We start from the raw sequence: 19,053 nt of genomic DNA, 5'->3' as shown, positions 1-19,053 counted from the left end.
GCTAACTATTGAGCGTAAACTTAACTTTAATTAATTTAGATGGTCTTGTGGCATGTAATTATTGAGCTGTACCTTAGTTTATACTATATTTTTATGCCAATAAGGATGAAACTATTTAAATTGAATGTAGAATCTAATGGTAAAAAATTCTGAATGGTAATGAGTCCTGAATTCCTGCACATGTGAAAAGTATTGCATAATTTAATTAAGGTGATTAAACGATGTTGTAAACCATGTCTGGGACGAAAAATATATTCTAAAAAATTGGATCACCGGGTCACCTGAAATTAATGGCAGTGATGAATTGGAAAGTAGATAGATAACAATTTTCAAATGAATGACTTTCCATTACTTCTGGTTGAAAGAACATTTTTAATCATTAATAACGCTTTATTTTTCAAATTTAAATCTAATTGTTTATTCATTATTAAATCTTTCTGTATTTAGCAAATAGAAAGATTCGTGTTATTTTCCTATGGATAGTTTAGGTACTATGATCACCAACCATTACTGAATATAAGGTTAAGCCTACTGAAATAATTCGTAACATCATTGACTTTTATTACTTTTAATTAAAATATACTCAGACAATACAGAACTATTTTCCTCTTTAAGGTATATTCTATTCCGATAACAGCGTGTAATTGTGACTGATACAGTTTCTTTTTAAAATACAATAATATGATTTATATTGATTGAGAGATTTTGAAAAAATTGTGATGCATTTTTTTAGTTGTTTAACGTTGATTTAGACGTTTACTTCTAAATTGAACTAAAGACAAAGCTATTTGGGGGGGGGGGGGGAATTTGCACCCTGAATCCCAGAACTAACTTAATCCTTTTCTAACCTTAACTTTGCTTCCATTCATAAATTTTAAAAACTGACTGTCTAATTTGGAACACCCTGTCAAAGAATTTTTAGTCGTCTAGAGTTATATATTATCAATATATATCTAGTAATATATCCTACATATTGTTCATAGTAAGTGCATCAAAAAACAAACTTTTTCACCGATTTGGTTAACGTTAGACATCAATTAATTGTAAAATATGGTAGATTAGCTCTGGCAGATTGGTATGGTATATTAGGTATGATAGATCTGGTATAGATTAGTTTATTGGCTGATTTGATTTACTTGATATTATCAAAATCTATATTTAGAAGAAAGTCTAAAAGAATCTTAAGGAAGTAGACAGTAACATAAATCAATTCTAAGTAAATATTTGGTTATTCGTGACACAACAAAAAACTTAACGATGCTCGTAGTCAAAATATCCTTCGGCAATATTGACCTTTTCTATTTGCTGACCTCTTTTTGTCAGCTGTCAGAACGAACTTCATTGCAAAACATCTGCTCGTCCACGTGAAGTGAACTTATGACCAGACGACAAGGCCCTCCAGACAGAAGATGACCCAAGCGTTGAGAGAAGGTCGCACATAATTTCTTCGATAATTGTTTAATGAAAAGATGGGAGTTTTAATTACTTAATCTCAAATTAATGACGGCGTGGAAATGAGAAACTGCTAATCACAACTGAAACACCTCCAGGTAAAGTCAATAAACCTGAATTAAAACATTATGAGTTGTGCTTTATTTATTTTTTTCTTCTTATTATTATTATTCAGACTAAATCTATTTGACTTAATTTTTGCTCAATTTATCAATTGGCTGCTTTAAGAGTATTAGAAACAATTTCTACTTTTTTAATTTTGATTAACTTTAAAAGCAGTTAACCCTTTTGAAACATTGCAAGTTTTTAGAAATTTTAATTAAAATTTCCCATTTTTCTTCTTTGTTAGTTATTTTGGTAGATAATTAAGAATTATTGGGGCAAAAGCAATTTGTGGCTATACTACACCTACAACTTTGTTTATAAAAACATTCTGCTATGAGTTGAAGCTAAAGTGATTTGTAAAAATCTTCGTCCTTGCTGTAATTGTGTACCAAATAATAAAGTCAATATTGAATTAAAACTACAAAAATAGCGTTGTCCATGGGTTTAAAAACTTTTACACTAGGTTAAAATATGTTTAATGCTTCCTCTTTGAAAGCATCAATCATTAGGAATATATCGAATAATTAAGCCATGTTTTAGCTGTACCCATATTTTGGCATATTTGGATAAAATTAGATTAAAAACAACATAGTAGGTTAATATTTAGGCAATTCTAACTTCCGATTAAGTTTTATATTAAAACCATTTTATAAAATCTCTCAACGAAAAGAAAAAAATATGTTTAGTGAAATAGATAAATCAGTCTAAACTTGATTGGAAAGTACGCTTAAACTTTGGAAAGAAATACGAGTGTTGGGGAAGTTTTTAGATGTAGTTACTTAAGGGAATAAAGCACGTCGTTTTCTATTGACAAGTTGAAATCTGTTTAAGAAATATATTCGAGTTACCTAGGCAACGAAATAAGAGAAAATATTATTATTTTTTTTGTGTTTGTTCAAGATGATTGAGATTTTAATTTTGTGATGACCGGTGTTTTTATTGTAAGTCTTCTAGGTAAAAAAGATGTGGCATTTATACTGATGTTACAGTATATGTATTTCATAAACTGTCTTTGGCAAGACAGTACAGGAACTATTGAATGAATACAGGAGACAGTTCTAACCGTTATTTACAAAGTAGGTGCTACTTAGATTGGGGAAGAAACGTTACTTTTGTGAAAAACTATTCTAGGACAGCCCTAATATGTTACCGTACTGTATAGTTACTTATCTAGTTCAGTCTTGATTACGCAAAACAGCAAATTTAAACACAGTTATCACAAGAGCTATTCTGTCGAGTCGCAAAGTCCTCCATGTTCTCATAACAAATCAATACCTCTGGGGGTACTGGATTGGAGATCGATCGTTCTCTAATTCAGGTCAAAATAACGATCTGTGGATAAATGAATGGGTCCGCCTTGTAAACAGGTGTGACGTTCTTGGCCATAGATGGCGCCACTCAAAAACAGGAATCGCACACTCTGCCTTAAATTTGCTCGGTTTCACCAAGCAGGCTTGCCCGTGTGGCAAGTGGCATTAGAACCAACCAACCCAACAAGAACTATTGATGGCTAAATCGTGTTAAGTATATAGCAAAGGCTTGCGGTAAAGCACATCTTCATGAATTCAATGTCCTTCAATTCAATGTCCATATATATATATATATATATATATATATATATATATATATATATATATATATATATATATATATATATATATATATATATATATATATATATATATATATATATATATATATATATATATTTACGATTGAATAATTGTAAAACATAAAATTGTAAATATCAATATTTAAAGCTTAGTTTAATCTTTTAATTTAAATTTCAATCAAAAATAAACTTTTCCCTGTCAAGTTTTTTTCTTTCTGCGCTTTTTTTCAACAGAGTTAGGTGCTGATTATCCTGCTTAATTACCAACTTAGCAATTCCATTGGGATTCATTTATGAATGGAAATCCTTGTCGATATAGCATATTTAGTACATTGCTGTTTTTTAACCTTTTTTTCCCTTTCAGTTTTTCGAAAATGTACACTTGATATTACCTAACAAAATTTTTATGACAAGAATCTAAAAACTGGTTGTAACGGAAATGCATAATACTTTTTTATTTATGTAGAAAGCTTCGTTCCCTATATTGATTTACTGATTATTGATTAACATTTAACTTGTACTTACATTTACTTAAAGATAACAATTAAACTTAATATTGCTGAAAAGATACCTTATGAAATAGTCATACAAACGTTCACATCATTAAAGTGAAAACTTTTAATATTAATCGTTTAGTTTCAACTAACACTCTAGATTTAAAAAGTAAAGAAAGTATTGCAAAAATATAGATATAGAAATGTCTAAGCTTGACGTCACTGGAAGTCCATCAATGATCAAATCAGCTACATATGCAACCAATAGGAATACGTTTCTATTGGGATAGGAATACGAATTGTCCAATAGAAATAGTGCGAACGGAAAGTGGTTGAATGATAATGAAACACTGATCTAGTTCAGTCTCTGACTTGAACAATATGCTTAAAAAATATAAAATATATAAAACTTTATAAAATTTATGCTGATAACAATCAAAGAAATTCGGATTTTCATTTAAGAAAACGGGATTGTATTAAACGAATCATTTGTCCAATGAACCAGCCATCATTTCATAAAATCATCTAATTAGTCTTCATTTTTATGTTTACAGAAATATAGTAGATTTAATAAAATTGTACATGAGAGTTCAATTATTGCTTTTTATTTCTTGTGTAATAAAATTTACTTCTATCGTTTTTACTACCATTCTTAGAACATTTTGCAAAAACATTGTATTAAGTGGACATTTTTTAGATATATTGCCTTTGCATTTCTTACAAACTGGTTTCTTTGAATAAATTCTATAACAGCAATTATAATGTATTGTTCTTCAGGTATTTTCTATACCTACATTTAGTTTTTATCAGCGCTCCTTCAAATATACTTGCAAGAAAATTTAAAAGAATGATGCTTGCAAAAATATGCTCCCCCAAAGAAAAATTTGCATATGTTATTAACTATGTTTTTGAGGCGTGAAATTCCCAAAGAATACAAGTACTTAGTTTGATAATACTTCAATATCGAAAAAGAATGAACCACCAGTTTGTTACTAGGATACTGTTTGAAGGATATTACGTAAGGTGAAAATAAATCATGAAAGCACTATTTAAAACAATGTAGAGTTTATAACTATGTTTAAAGCGCTTCCATTCAAATAATAATTCAAAATAGTTTATTTTATTCTTCTATTCAGGTGTATTTTTTGGAATTTTTCTGTTGTTTTCGTTTGATATAAAATATTTTATTTAAGAGCCTTGTTTTGATAGTTAGAAGTTATTGGCGCAAAAGCCAAAGACTCTTATTTTAAACTGTTTCAATGCAAATTTTCTTTGATGTTTAAAAATGTTTTTTAGGTGATAGATATTTTTAGGGATAAAAGTGGGAAAATTATCTTAACGGATGGTATTTTCTTTCCCCCCCCCCAAAAAAAAAATTTTAACAATATAAAAATGTATAAAAAGAATTTATAGTAGATAAATACGCACTTTAGATTGCAAATTATTGTGTTTAGTCTAAACATATCGCTCATGCTCTACAATAGTGGCACAACTCAAAAAACTCGAGTTTTGGTCTAAGAACAGGTGTAAATAGGAAAATACACATTCTTTCAGCAGCAATACTTGCACAACTCATAATTCAGCTTGTAGGTAATTCTCGTTTAAGCAAACGAAAGCTTTTCTTATGCATTTTGCTTAGCAATGAAAACATTAAACCCACTTATCTCAAAACTTGAATTTTTGAGTTGTGCCGCTATTGAAGCCCATGAGCGATATGATTGTTTGGAGTTGTTGGCGCAGGACTCAATTTCAGCTGCATCACACCACCAACTAGGTCAATATTATGCATAATTCAGACACAAGTCTTGGCTACACAGCGCCTAAAACTAGGTTTAAGTAAAAATAACTAGGTAGAAATCAGTATTACTCGGTTAAAATTAATATAACTTGATTAAAGTTAGAACTAAATTGAATTTTTCAAAATCTGATGTTCCTGCACTTGGTAAAAAGTAGTATGACTTGTACTTAAAATGTCGTTTAAATCATATCCTAAAGATAAGAGAAGATATTTTAATGCGGTTTGATTAAATCTGATACAATTGAGAAATCACAGCCGAAGTTATCTTTGAAATTTGAAATTTTAGCATTTTGTTAGAAAATATATAACTGTTAAAAGCTCATTGTAAGTTGAGCCTGCTGAAACAGATTCATTTAATATAAGATGCCTGTGTGTAAAACGGGTCAGTCCCCCAACGCGTAATTTGTAATATTACTTCATGTTTACGAATGAATTGTATTTGTAATGATTTGTTCTTAATGGATTTTACAAATTAATTGTATTAATGGCTTACGAGGAGGAAGCACCTCTTCAAAGGGTTGAATAAATGGTTTTAAGAAAAACAGCTTACTATTTACTTCTGTGCTCCATTTATTTTACCAATATAAAAGCAAATTATTTTCTATAGTATTTTTAATATCTTATTATGTTAGAGGGATGCATCTCCTTATGTTATGCCAAGTTGAATTGTGTGTGGATTTTTCTGCTGCTCTACCAGCAGTTTGATTGCCTGAAATTAATGGTGTCCCTTTTCGTTTTTAATTTTAAAAAAAAAACGTAAATAACTAATCCACGCTGATAGTTGTAATAATAAACAAAATAAAGTCTAGTAAAAATAAACAAATTTCGTTGAATGAACACTTTGCTTGACTGAATTCCTGTTTAAACTAGTTCAACATAACTATTTTCCTAATAAATGTAAAATATTTCCTTTATCTTTATTTATCTATCTACTTTATCTTTATTCCAGATCACAAGTTTTTTAAATTCACTTCTAATAAAGTCTTATAATTAATATATAATTCCAGAGCGAAAGTTTTATAAATTGAAAAGTTTTAAAACATTTAAAAAGTGACATAAAACTTTAACTATTATAAATAAGTTAAAGTTTTTAATGAACTATTTTTGCTTCTCTTGGGAAATTCCGAATGATTAATTATAACCATTGATCATTTATTTTTCGGAAGTTATTCTTCTTTTTTAAAGCGACACTATTTATTTTTCTATAAAATGGGATTTAATTTGTCATTGGAATTCTGGGCTTTTGTTTTTAGCCAGACATTTCTCTAGCGTATATTTTATTCGAATTTTAAATGTAATGTTTATTATATTTATTTCGTGTTAAATAGGAATGCAGGTGAACAAAAATGTTTCCGTTCACTCCTATTTATGAAAATGAGACATATTTATTAATATATTCTAGATAATTTTTTGCCGAAAAATAAACAAATAGGTTGTTTTTATTAAAATATATAAGGTTACATTTAACGACTTGGGTTTAATTTTTTTTTATTTTGCAACCGTCGTTGAACAACAGACAAAAATTTGGATTTAAGACTACTAATGTTCAACTCCAAAGCCTTGTAATTTTGATTCCAATCCAGAAGAAAAGGGAACTCCTGGATCAAGTATTTAAAGAAATTTGCCATCGTGGAGAACATTTTTATGGAAGTAACCCACATTTGCGTTACAGGGAGAGAGAAACTACGAAAATCTCTCACGGTTAGCCTGGCAGCAAGGGGACTCTAACCTATGATCCGTCTACCACTGAGGATATTTTACTTCAGAACTGTAGTCGGTGCTATCCAGGTGTAGAATTTATATCCACCAACCATAGCTGGGATTCAAACCCGGTTCACCTCATTGGAAAGCAAACGCCACCACCACTCAGAGTAATTTATTGTTAAATTTTATTATTATAGGAATCGTCTCCATTGGAATGTAAGAAATCTTTTAAAATTAGCTTTAAAAAATGTCTTGGTGTCGCTTTGTTTATTCAAAAATAAAACTTTGAAGCATAAGTTCAAAAGTGATTTCGAAAAAAAAAATATTTATAACATTCATTTATAACAATATTTATAACTACATTTCCACTAAACATTGTGTTATTTTTTCACTTATTTTTTAGTAAATGCAAAATAGATCATTAAAAAGCCATTATCACTTATTTTTTAAATGCTATTTGGTTAATAAAAATAGATATTCAGACTATTTTCTACCAAAAAAATTATATCGCAAGAACGGTTTTTAAATTATTTAGAACTTAAAAAATTCTTCGTAATTTGTTCGAATTTCTTTAGATTGGTCTGCTTTTTGCTTTGCTTAATAACCAGCGTTGAATAGGAAACCTAGTGCTATATACGACTATAACTGTCCAACTCCGGTGCCCTGTAATATTGAATCAAACCCAGAAGACAAGGCAAGTCCTAGATCCGGCATTGGCATAAATTAGCCTTTGTTGTTTGATAGAACTGACCCGCATTTTCGTTACATGGAGCGGAAAACCACAAAAACCACTCACTGTTATCCCGACTGCAAGGGGATTTTAACCCATGATCCGTTCACCATTGGAGATATTTTATGTCAGCACCGTGGTCATTGCGAGCCTTGAATATAATTCGTATCGACCAGTCATCACTGGGATTTGAACCTATCTCACGTCATTGGGAGGCAAACACTCTATCCCCTAAGCCACCATGACTCAAATTGGTTAGTTTTCATATTTTATTTTATAACCGTCGTTGAACAGCCGACCCAATTTTATGGGTTTACGACAACTAATGTTGAACTCCGTAGCCTTGTAATTTTGAACCCACCCCATGAGACAAGGGAACTCCTGGATCGAGTATTGGGAGAAATTTGCCTTCGTGGAGAACTTTTTGATGGAGCTAACACGCATTTGCGTTACACGGAGAGGAAGACCACGAGAGCCTCCCACGGTTAGCCTGACGGCAAGGGGACTCTAACCCATGATCCGTCAACCACTGAGGATATTTCTCGTCAGCATGTGGTCTGTGAAAAAGCCGGATGCGGAATTCGTATCGACTGGGATTCGAACCCGGTTCGCCTCATTGGAAGGCGAACGCTCTATCCCCTGAGCCATCGTGGGTCAAAAAAAAATTTTTAAAGTTGCATTAAAGGCATTGCAAATACTTCCTATTGAGTATATGAGTTTGCACTGTGTTGAACAAATACAGCCTTAAGCTTGCAGAAATATAAATATAATTCATAAAATTGTCAGTTTAGTTAATATCGATTTTCTGGAATATAAGTCATTTTTCCTCCAGTTCTGTAATCATTTCTCATTTCTTCTTCATTTTCTCAAGTGTTTCACTGCAATTTTGCTCAAAAAGGATTTTTTTATTAAGGGTTCTGTTTTCTGTAACTCTTTCTAATAAGAGCAGATGATGTCCTTCTTCAGCACCAAAAATATTTCGAATGTCTCTTTTGGTATCGTGAAAACAATAAAAAAAACTGAATAAACGAACGATAATATTTCTGTCGCTAACTTGGCAAATATTAAAAAAAGAAAACTCAAATAGACAATTTTGTCAATGCTGACTGTAACAGAAGAAGATGCTATATATTACGAGTATATTATTCCAAGCTAAAACGGCTATGCCCATGGATCTATTTTAATTTTTATGTTACAAGAACTGGATAGTAAAATAATTTGTTAAATGGAAACCTTGGTAAAAAATATGTTTAAACAACAAAAAGTGACCCAGAATTGTTTCTTAGAAGCAAGTCACTGTCTCAAAAGCTAAATAAGACTATGCTATACCTAAAACTTGTTCAAAATTAAGAGTCTGTTTTAAAGTGACACAGAATTAAATGTAGGGTTCAGTGGCATTAGATCTAAAAGAGAATATGCAGCAAAAAACAATACAATTAAGTATATCAAGAGATAAAGTACGTAGTGCACTTTAGTTTTCATGAAATACATGAAATCAATATAATTATTAAGCAAAAATGAAAAACAAAAGGAAATATCAGATAAAAATTGTCATAACAATAAAGTATAAAATAATCGTATTAACTTCGACAGTAATTTGCTACGTTTCGTTATTTCCACAGTGAAAATGAAGCACAAAGTCGTAATTTTTTTAATTTCACTAATAGTTTGTATCCCTTTATTTCTTTGAAGTTCAAAAATTATATCTTTGTACTAGTTGATGCGTAATAAACGTTCTTAATATTTCGAATAACTGTTATTGATTTGAATAATTAGTTATCCAAAAATTATAAAATGATGACATTATGAATTTAAATTAATACCACATTATGAATTTAAATTAATACTTAAGGGATAAAAAAATCAAAAACATTAACGAAATACAACGAATTACTCCTTAAAAAAACAATCAAAACATGTTTAATTGTCGGAGAAAACAGCGAGGAGCAGAAACTATTAATAGAGATCCCTCCAAGTATTATCAAGCAGGCAAACTGGTTTAGACGTATTTCATTTCGCCTTTTTTCCTTAATGATGCTCCAATTTTCGGTAGAAATTTTTGTTTTGACCTAGCTTAAAAATTCAATTGCGTATGTATAAATGCTTTTTTACTTCATTTTCAACAAGGATTTAAAAAGTTTATATAAAGAGCGGTAATTACGAAACACCCTAGTTTCGACGTAAAATATTCTCATGGGTAGACAATATAGTTAACTCATTTTTAATTCTAATGCAAGGGCAAAAAGTGACTCATTGGTAGGCTAATCATGGGTTAAAATCTTCTTGCCGTTGAACTAACCGGCAAATGTGGGTTAAATTAAAAAAGATCTCCATTATGGCTAGTTTATCAAAAAGCTTTAGCTAAGCTCTTATCTTCTGGGTTGAGCTCAAAATTATAAAGCTATGGATTTAAACATTGATAGCAGTATACACATAAATATATGTCGGCTATATTATTAATAAATAAAACTTGCTTTCGAAATATTTACTATTACCTAGTTTTATAAATGAAGTAAACTTACTCAAACAACATTTCTTTTTCTTTTTAAATTCGTCCGATCTGCAAAATGTAATTTAATTTTGATAAAAGCTATAGTTTAATTTATTTAGATATATTTAGGTTTTAATGAGAATTTTTTTTTAAATATTTCAATTTTCCCGAAATATTTATACATATGCTTAAATTTCAATGCATCAAACATACTTTAAATAACGTAATATTGCACTGTTCTTAGCTATGAATTCAGCTATACTTAAAGCTGAATAAGCGTATATTAAAGAATTTCATACAGATAATCCGAAAATAGATTGCAATGCAAACTTTTAGATTTCAAAAGCTGCATAATCACGTATTTCAATCATTCTTTTTTCTCCTCGAGATAGAAAAAAAGGAGAAAATAGAGTCTATATTTACATTTTTTCGAAAAAAAAAATTTTTTGAGTGAACCGCACTCATTGTATTGATATATTTAGCTTTAGCTACATTGATACAATGTTAGAAAGCACTCCTTTTTGCGAATATAATCGTGTGAGCTGATGAAGAGATTATATCTTTTTTTCCGGATTTTTATTAATTTTTCTAATAGTTTCTTCTGTTTTCATTATTCTTTAATTTTTTCCACGTTTTCTCTACATTTTGAACTTTTTTTACATTATTTATTTGTTTAAATTCTCTCTTTTAATTAATTAAAGAAACTTGTTCCCATAACCAATAACTTACATCCTATTCTGGAAATAAATAATGCAGTTATAACAATTTTAAGTTTTCCCCTTTACAAAGGGTGAGAACCTGAAAAATTTCTTCACCTATGTTATAAACAAATTACAATTAATAATGTTTCCCGATTTGAGAAATGATAGAGAATACTTGTGAAACTTTTGTCTAACAGGAACACAGTGAATTTGATTTTGATGTTCTTTCTCTTCTCTAATTTTTTTTTCTTCCAATGGCCGCCTGGGGAATGAAATATGAAAGCAGATTTGTTGGCCACTTTTTCTAAAGAGCAGATTTGTTGGCCACTTTTTCTGGGGCACCATATTAGGTGGGCCAAAGTTACTCCCACAGTAAGGACAGATAGTACAACGAATGAAGGAACATCCATGCCTTGCCCGGGATCCAAACCCAGAACCTTTTCGATGCAAGGGCAATACCCTTTTCACCAATATAATAAAATAAAAATTCTCTGTTTTTACTGGTCTCTGCCTAGCTCTGTTTGACCGTTTAGATCTGTCTGTATGTGCTTTAAAAATAGCGTGTGATGAGTTTTGCGAGCAGTTTGCAAGTTGTCAACATGAGGCAAATTAAGCTAAATAAGAAACTGCCAGATCAACTTGCATAAAAACATTTTCACTCCGTTATTAAGTACATGCCATCAAGTACCTCAGATCTTACACATTTCGCTCAGAGAATAACCCTGTGGAGAGCAAAGTGATTCGAATGCTGACCACAATGAATGCTTGCATCGAACATTACAGTGCTGACTACACACTACAGTAAGCACTACAGTGTTTTCCATCATGTCTAAGTCTGTAAAAATCCGTCTTTCTGTAAAAATTTAATTGAATGTTGGGTTTTATGGCACAAAGTCCACGGAAGGACATGCTGCGCCAAACAAACGGTTTTAAAATAAAATCCTAGGTAGATGTATACAAGTTTCTCCCATCAAAAATAACACGGAATTTATAAAACTGAATACAACGAAACCAACGCATTCAAAAGTGAGAAAAACAAGATAAAATTTAAATGTGGTTAAGTATCATAAAACAATTGCATTCAAAGCTGAATAAGACAAGGGTCATGAAACTTTTTGAGTCTATCTAACCATTTATATTATTAATTTTAATCCATCTTTATTATTTTATGAGTTATTAAACATCAAAATGGGTCCCGGAATTTATAAACACCCTGTATTATGCATGTACTTGCAATTTTTCGTATAAATATTAATTATATAAATATTATTATCAACAAATCCGATGAAGATTGATCTGTTCAAAGCTGAGGAAAGCTGTGGTATTTTAGAAAAAAGTATTATACACATAGGAACGGGAGCGGATATTGTCAATTTCACAACAAACGGGGGGGGGGCAGCAATAAAGTAATAAGTTCTCTGTAGGAAGAGGGGTGTTTGGTTCTAGAAAGTTTACCAAGAGCTGAATCATCGATAGAAAGGTTAAATCACCGTTTAGCAATAAGCGAGTGGAGGAAGTTAATATTCGGAGTTTAATGAAAAAGAGTCAGAGCAAAGGTTAAGCGAGCGGAAACGAAAAGTAAGAGATGCAAAACGTTTCTGACATTAATGGGGATTAGAATTAACATGAGGAAGGCAAAGAGACAGCACAATGCTCGCGATAAACTAAGGTGGAAAATGATCAGAATATTTAGTATCATGAGTATTTAGTTACAAAAAGTAAAGGAAAATTAATTACCGCGTCTAAAGTAAATTGAAAGTTGGAGTCAATCTAGTTGACAACAGAAAGGAACTCTTAAAAATCATATCACTGTTTGCTGCAACAAACGTATTTTCAACATATCTTTTCCACCATGAGAATTTGAACAATTTTAAAAGAAAAATTTCTTCAAAATAATGCGTGATTATATCACAAAAAATGGGAGAGAAGGGGTTGCCCATGGCTACACGGGCAATTTTATTTTTAAAGAAATTACCATTGAATTGAAAATCAGTTTGCTGAATGCAGGAATCGACAAGGGAGATAATATTTTTACTTTCAATAAAAGAGTAGTGAAATTCTTGCAACCGTAACACAATTGGGACTTGCAACTCTAGAAGAAGTGAAGTGATTATGTCTAACCATGTGATTTTAATCAACCTATAAGCGACGTCACGCATGTCTGTCGAACCTGATTGGCTTCTGAATCGACATATATCATGATTTTTCTACAATGACGTCACTTACAGGCTTCCAATTCTTTTTACTCCCTACCTCTCATCATTTATGGACAGCCTCTGAGATCCAGAACTCTAAAGATCTGAGACGCGTATGACAATCAGACACTATAAGTACATTCATAAGTATAAGTATGAATTAGATCAAACACTACGATAAAATGCAATTAAAATAATGCAATATGCAGTGATATATGCAATTTAAAATAACAAAATGGCTAAAAAAACGTCAACTTTCAGGATGATAATACAGCAAATCTTGATCTAACGTTGTTAAAAGTACATATGATAGCGTATTGATTTTTACAATTCTTTAAAGTAATAGAAGTATTTATTTCTTAAAGAAAACCTTATTCTAAACTTAAGCAAAATTATGGAGAGATCAAACAAATAGACAATAGCTTTACGGAATCAAATACTATATGGAAAACCAGTCGAATTAACATTTAAATCGAAAAACCATTGTTTCAAATGTTTTCAAACAAACTGATAAACTTTATTTATAAAAATATTCCACGCAAACTTGATTTCGAATCATTTTATGATGCAGAGGTCATAGCCAACTGCAAAGAGTGAATGCATGTATGATATTCAAATATACATTCGAGAATTTTCAATATTTACGTATTTATTCAACCAGGGAATAGGTTTTCCATATTCAACAATTGATAAAAAATGTCTGCAGAAAGATTTTTTGTCTCCCGTAATATTTTATATCTTTTAGTTTGCATAACATTTATTGGGTTTTTTCTTGCAATATTTTTGACTAGACTGTATTATGTTTAAAATTTGTAACAATTCTTATTTTAATGTACTTATAGGAGTATTCATATTGTGCTGTTTTATGTTACAAGCTCTGTTATAAACTTTCTAAAAAACATTTAAATAGAAAAAATTTATCTCTATAGTCCAATTTTTTTTCTCTGAATGTTCTTAATTGTAATATTCGACACTAATTGTGTAGTGTTAAACTAATTGCGTAATATCCTACACAAATTCTTTCACTGTATACATTACATCAATTTTGGTCGTTTATTTCTTTGCTTTTTACTGTGATTTTATTCAGCTCAAAGTGTTATCAATTGTTTAATCTCACTTAAATTTGAAAATTTATATTTATTTTAAAACTTCTTTTTAACTAAACTTTCGAAATTTCCAAATTTAATTAATTTTGAGTGAATACATGCTAAATTCAACAGAAACTAAAGTTACTTTAAACGCGTAAAACTATGTATTCATAATAGCGTTTTGCGTTTACATGCAATTAACATTTATAAGACTGAGATGCTACTCCCCTTCCCCTTTCGCAGCCGCTCACTATCCCCGATGATTGCTTCGCAATAATTGTTGTTTCTTAGAATTAAACAGTTTTTACTTTTGAAGTTATTCACTTAAAATCTATGAACTAGAAAGCAGTGGTTCCCAATTTTTTCTTCGGCTACGGAACCCTAGGTTATGTATCTTCTTTAGACTTCATTATAAAAAAATCATTAGCAGCTGTAAATATACTAATAAAAAAAAGTGTCCTAGTGTTTGCTGAAAATGAATTTTAAAAAAAGACTATTATAAACATTGTGAATAGTAATCAGAGGGAAAACATTATTTTGAATTGAAAAGCTCGATGAGAAAAGCGTATAAATTTTTTTTAAGAATGCATATTCTTTTCATAATTTATTTAATGTATTGTTAATAAGAAAATCTAATTTTTGCTATAATTTACATAATTACATTTACATAATTAATTTACATTTTGCATAAATAACTTCATATAAACAACTGAAAATAAATACATTATGGAATGTTGAGTGGATATTAATTTAATCATTACTGGTTAGAAAAAAAATGTAACTCTCGGAGCCCCTGTAATCCTTCCACGGAACCCCAGGGTTCCGCGGAACACTTTTTGTAAATCGCTGCTATACTGTGTTTGCTGTTAACTTCTGCCCCCCTCCAACTTTCCATTTTCAACACTTATTTCTTTAAATTAAATATCCATTTTGAGTTAAATAATAATTATACATAACATAAATAATTTTGATCATTTTTTTAAAAAATATTTAAAATTTTAGGTACATTGTTATATCAAATGTTGTGAGTTTACAACCGTAATTGAATATTTTCGATTAATAAACAAGCTGATATTTTGAATACAATTAAATTGTACGTGCATTATATTGTCGATGAAGTTGGTTGTTAAGCTCTAAATCATTCAGCAATTTTCTTTAGCGGTAATTTACAATAGGAAACGAATGTAATTTAAACCAAACAATAATAAATATAAAACGACTTATAAGTTTAGATACCGTTTCAAATATTTAATATTAAAATGTTGCGTAATAAGGCAATATGATAGAATTATGTTGTAATAATGAAGCTACTCCTTTAATTTAAAATCTTAATTTTAAAAACGATAAAAAAAAACATAATAATAGTACAGTAAAATAGAACAAACATAACAGTAAATACCAAAACAAATCCAAAAGGACACAAATAAAAATACAAAAAAATATTATATAAAATTTGGGATACAGAAATACTTTACAGGAAAGCACTACCTTTGTGACTTTTACTTTATTTTGCAACCACTGTTGAACAGTCGAGTCAATTTTGAGTTTGTGACTACAGCGTTGAACTCCATAGTCTTGAAATTATGAACCTAATCCAGAAGACAAGGGAACTCCTGAATTAAGTATTGGGAGAAATTGGCTCCATAGAGGACTTTCTGATGGAACTAACCAGCATTTACGTTTAATGGAGAAGAAAACCACGAAAATCTCCCATGGTTAGTCTGACGGAGAAGGAACGGGATAATAGTTTGTGAATTTAATTTTAAACTTTAATTATGAATTATGAATTGCTAATTCATTTTTCCTTTTATTATTTTTTTATTGTCAATTCTCACCATTTCTTTTATATTTTTTTCTGAATTTATATCAGTTTTCAGCAGTTCAAACTCGTTTTTGTCACCTTTTAAAAGAAAAGAAACTTAGTTGAAACACTAACTCTTGAAACTGGAAGTCGAAACACTAACCCTAACTTCTTAGTTGAAACTTGATGTCGAAACACTAACCTTAATTTAGTGCAGATAAATATATTAAGTTATATCATTTGTGGCCAGTTAATGTTATATAGATGAAAGTTGGAAAAAAACAGAGTTTTAAAGTTTCTACTCTTTTTTTTTTCCTAAACAGCAACGAGAATAGAATTGCTTACATTTTTAATCGCTAATTAGGTCTTTGATAACGAAAACAATTAATGTAAAACAACTATATTTTGAGGGGTAAATGATTTCCCGAAATTATGCCAGTTTCATGACCAACTAGATGCGCAAATGACCGGATAATGATTCTCCCTTCTTTGATGAATTACTGGAGCCTCTATGGGACAGGTCTGAAGAAAAATTATTTAAAACCAAGCAAATAAAAATTTGTCAGTTTATTAGTTTTACGTTTTTAGCGCAAGATCAATAGTCTGGTTTAAGTGTTTTGGGAGTATCCAATGTCTGTAAGATGAGCCATGGTGTCTCAGGGGTAGAGCTCACGCTTAACAATGAGGTTCAAATCCCAGTACAAACTCCACCCCCGGCTCGCACCGACCACAGTGCTGACGCAAAATATATCCTCAATAGTAGACAGATCATGTATTAGAGACCCTTTGTCGTTAGTCTAAGTGTGGGAGGTTTTCATGTTTTTTCTCTCCATCTAATGCAAACGCGGGTCAGTTCCAACAAAAAGTACTCCACGAAAGCAAATTTCTCCCAACACTTGATCCAGGAGTTCTGTTCCAAATTACAAGGCTATGGAGTTGAAAAGTGGTAATCGTAAACTCAAAATTTGATCAGCTGTGGGCATAGTCTGTTAAAAATTAGGATGTTCCCAAAAAAAAATTATTTAAGTAAAAGCAGGGTTGACTCAGATGTGTGGACAGTGGCTCTATCCTGGTGAAACCATCATAGCGCATAAATATTACACAAGCAATTTGCTCAATCTTTGATGGTGCTATTTTCTCGATTTTCGGTTGATTGGTTAATTGAGGATTATTAAAACAAGAGCCAGGTTTTGGCACAAGAGCCAAAAATGGCTATACTGCTCCAGTCACTAGTTTCAATTTTTTTTTTAAATTAATGAATATCTATTACTATTGTTTTTAGAAACTTGATAAGATTGTGACGTATCGGGTCTCCAAGCAATAATGAAATATTTGGATAAAAGCTGTCAAGCTGATTTTTCGGTGGGTCCGTTTTGTATTTCTCTAAAAGTTCAAACGTTCTAAAATCTTTTTTTTTATATATATAAACTTTTTTTTTACCAGAAAACTCGAAAAAAATCAAATCTTATGAAAAATTCAAGGCGGTGTTCTTCCTTTAAGATACGAAAAGAAAAATATTTTTTTTTTTAAGATTTCTCGTTCTCAATAAAGACATGAAAAAGGCATTTAGACATGAACAAGGAGTAGCGTCCATTGCTTACAACAGCTACAAAACGACATCGTATGCTGAAGTCCTTAGTCCCTTTTACTGCACAACGTTTTGAAGAAAGTTTTCTTTTTCCAATCCTCTCTTTTAAAAAAAAATCAAGAAAAGAAAAGTAAAATTTGTATTCAAAATAGTTGTGCTTGCTTTGGTAAACACTTAAGCTTGTTTTTAAAAGCCACATTCAAAACAAATCTTATTTTAAAATAATTTTAAAAATGTTAGAAATTTTCGGAATTTTCTTTGTTATAGTTTACTTTACGCCATTATTTTATTACTTTACTCATCAAGAGAGCTATCCCACACTTTTTAATTGATATTTTTTAAAGACCTTTATTAAATTTTCAATGTAGCACCGTTATCTATTAGTAGGGCGCAAAAAGAAAAACTAAAAATGACTAAATGACTTTTGATCTAATCATCGGAATTTAAATTATAAACATTCAATCTTAATAGTCCAAAAATATGACCATAAACATTCTAAATGAATTAATGCAATAACTTTATTGATGAATGATCATAAATGTTCTAAATGCTCTATAAAAAAAACTAAAAATGTCTAAATGACTTTTTGATCTAATCATCGAAATTTAAACTATAAACATTCCAAAAATCTAACCATAAACATTCTAAATAAATTGATGCAATAACTTTATTGATGAATGATCATAAATGCTCTAAATGAATTGCTGCAGCGCTCAAAAAGAAAAACTAAAAATGTCTAAATGACTTTTGATCTAATCATCGGAATTTAAATTATAAACATTCAATCTTAATAGACCATAAACATTCTAAATAAATTGATGCAATAACTTTATTGATGACTTTATTTATAAAAAAAATTAAAAAAAATTTTAAAAAAACATCAGTAAATTGTTTACTAAAAATTTAGAGCGGACAATCTTTTAAGTAAATAAAATCAGACACACAAAACGTGCATTCTCAATAAATGTAAATTTTTTTTATTTTATGATGAATTTGAAATTTCGACCCTTAATATGAGGGAAAGGGTAGCCACAATCACTAAAGTAGAATCCTTACATTAAATAAAGATTCTAGTTCTGATAAATAATTAATTAATTATTGAGATTAGGGCTAATAGATTCTAGTTAATTTTCAAGTTTTATTTTTCTATTTTTCCATTTTTCGTTGGCAAATTTACGTTTTATAATTCGAATCACTTTTGTATCTTCCCATTCACGTCTGGCAAGTCTTGAAAAAGTGCATCAGTTTTTGAACGCGTGAAGCATATTGACTGTTATTATCTATTTATATATTT

Source organism: Parasteatoda tepidariorum, chromosome 4 (genome assembly GCF_982258835.1).
Source record: "Parasteatoda tepidariorum strain Cologne lab strain chromosome 4, Ptep-v5.0, whole genome shotgun sequence".
NCBI classification, from domain to species: Eukaryota; Metazoa; Arthropoda; class Arachnida; order Araneae; family Theridiidae; genus Parasteatoda; species Parasteatoda tepidariorum.
The sequence above is the reverse complement of the archived record's forward strand: the minus strand, read 5'-3'. Positions refer to the sequence as shown.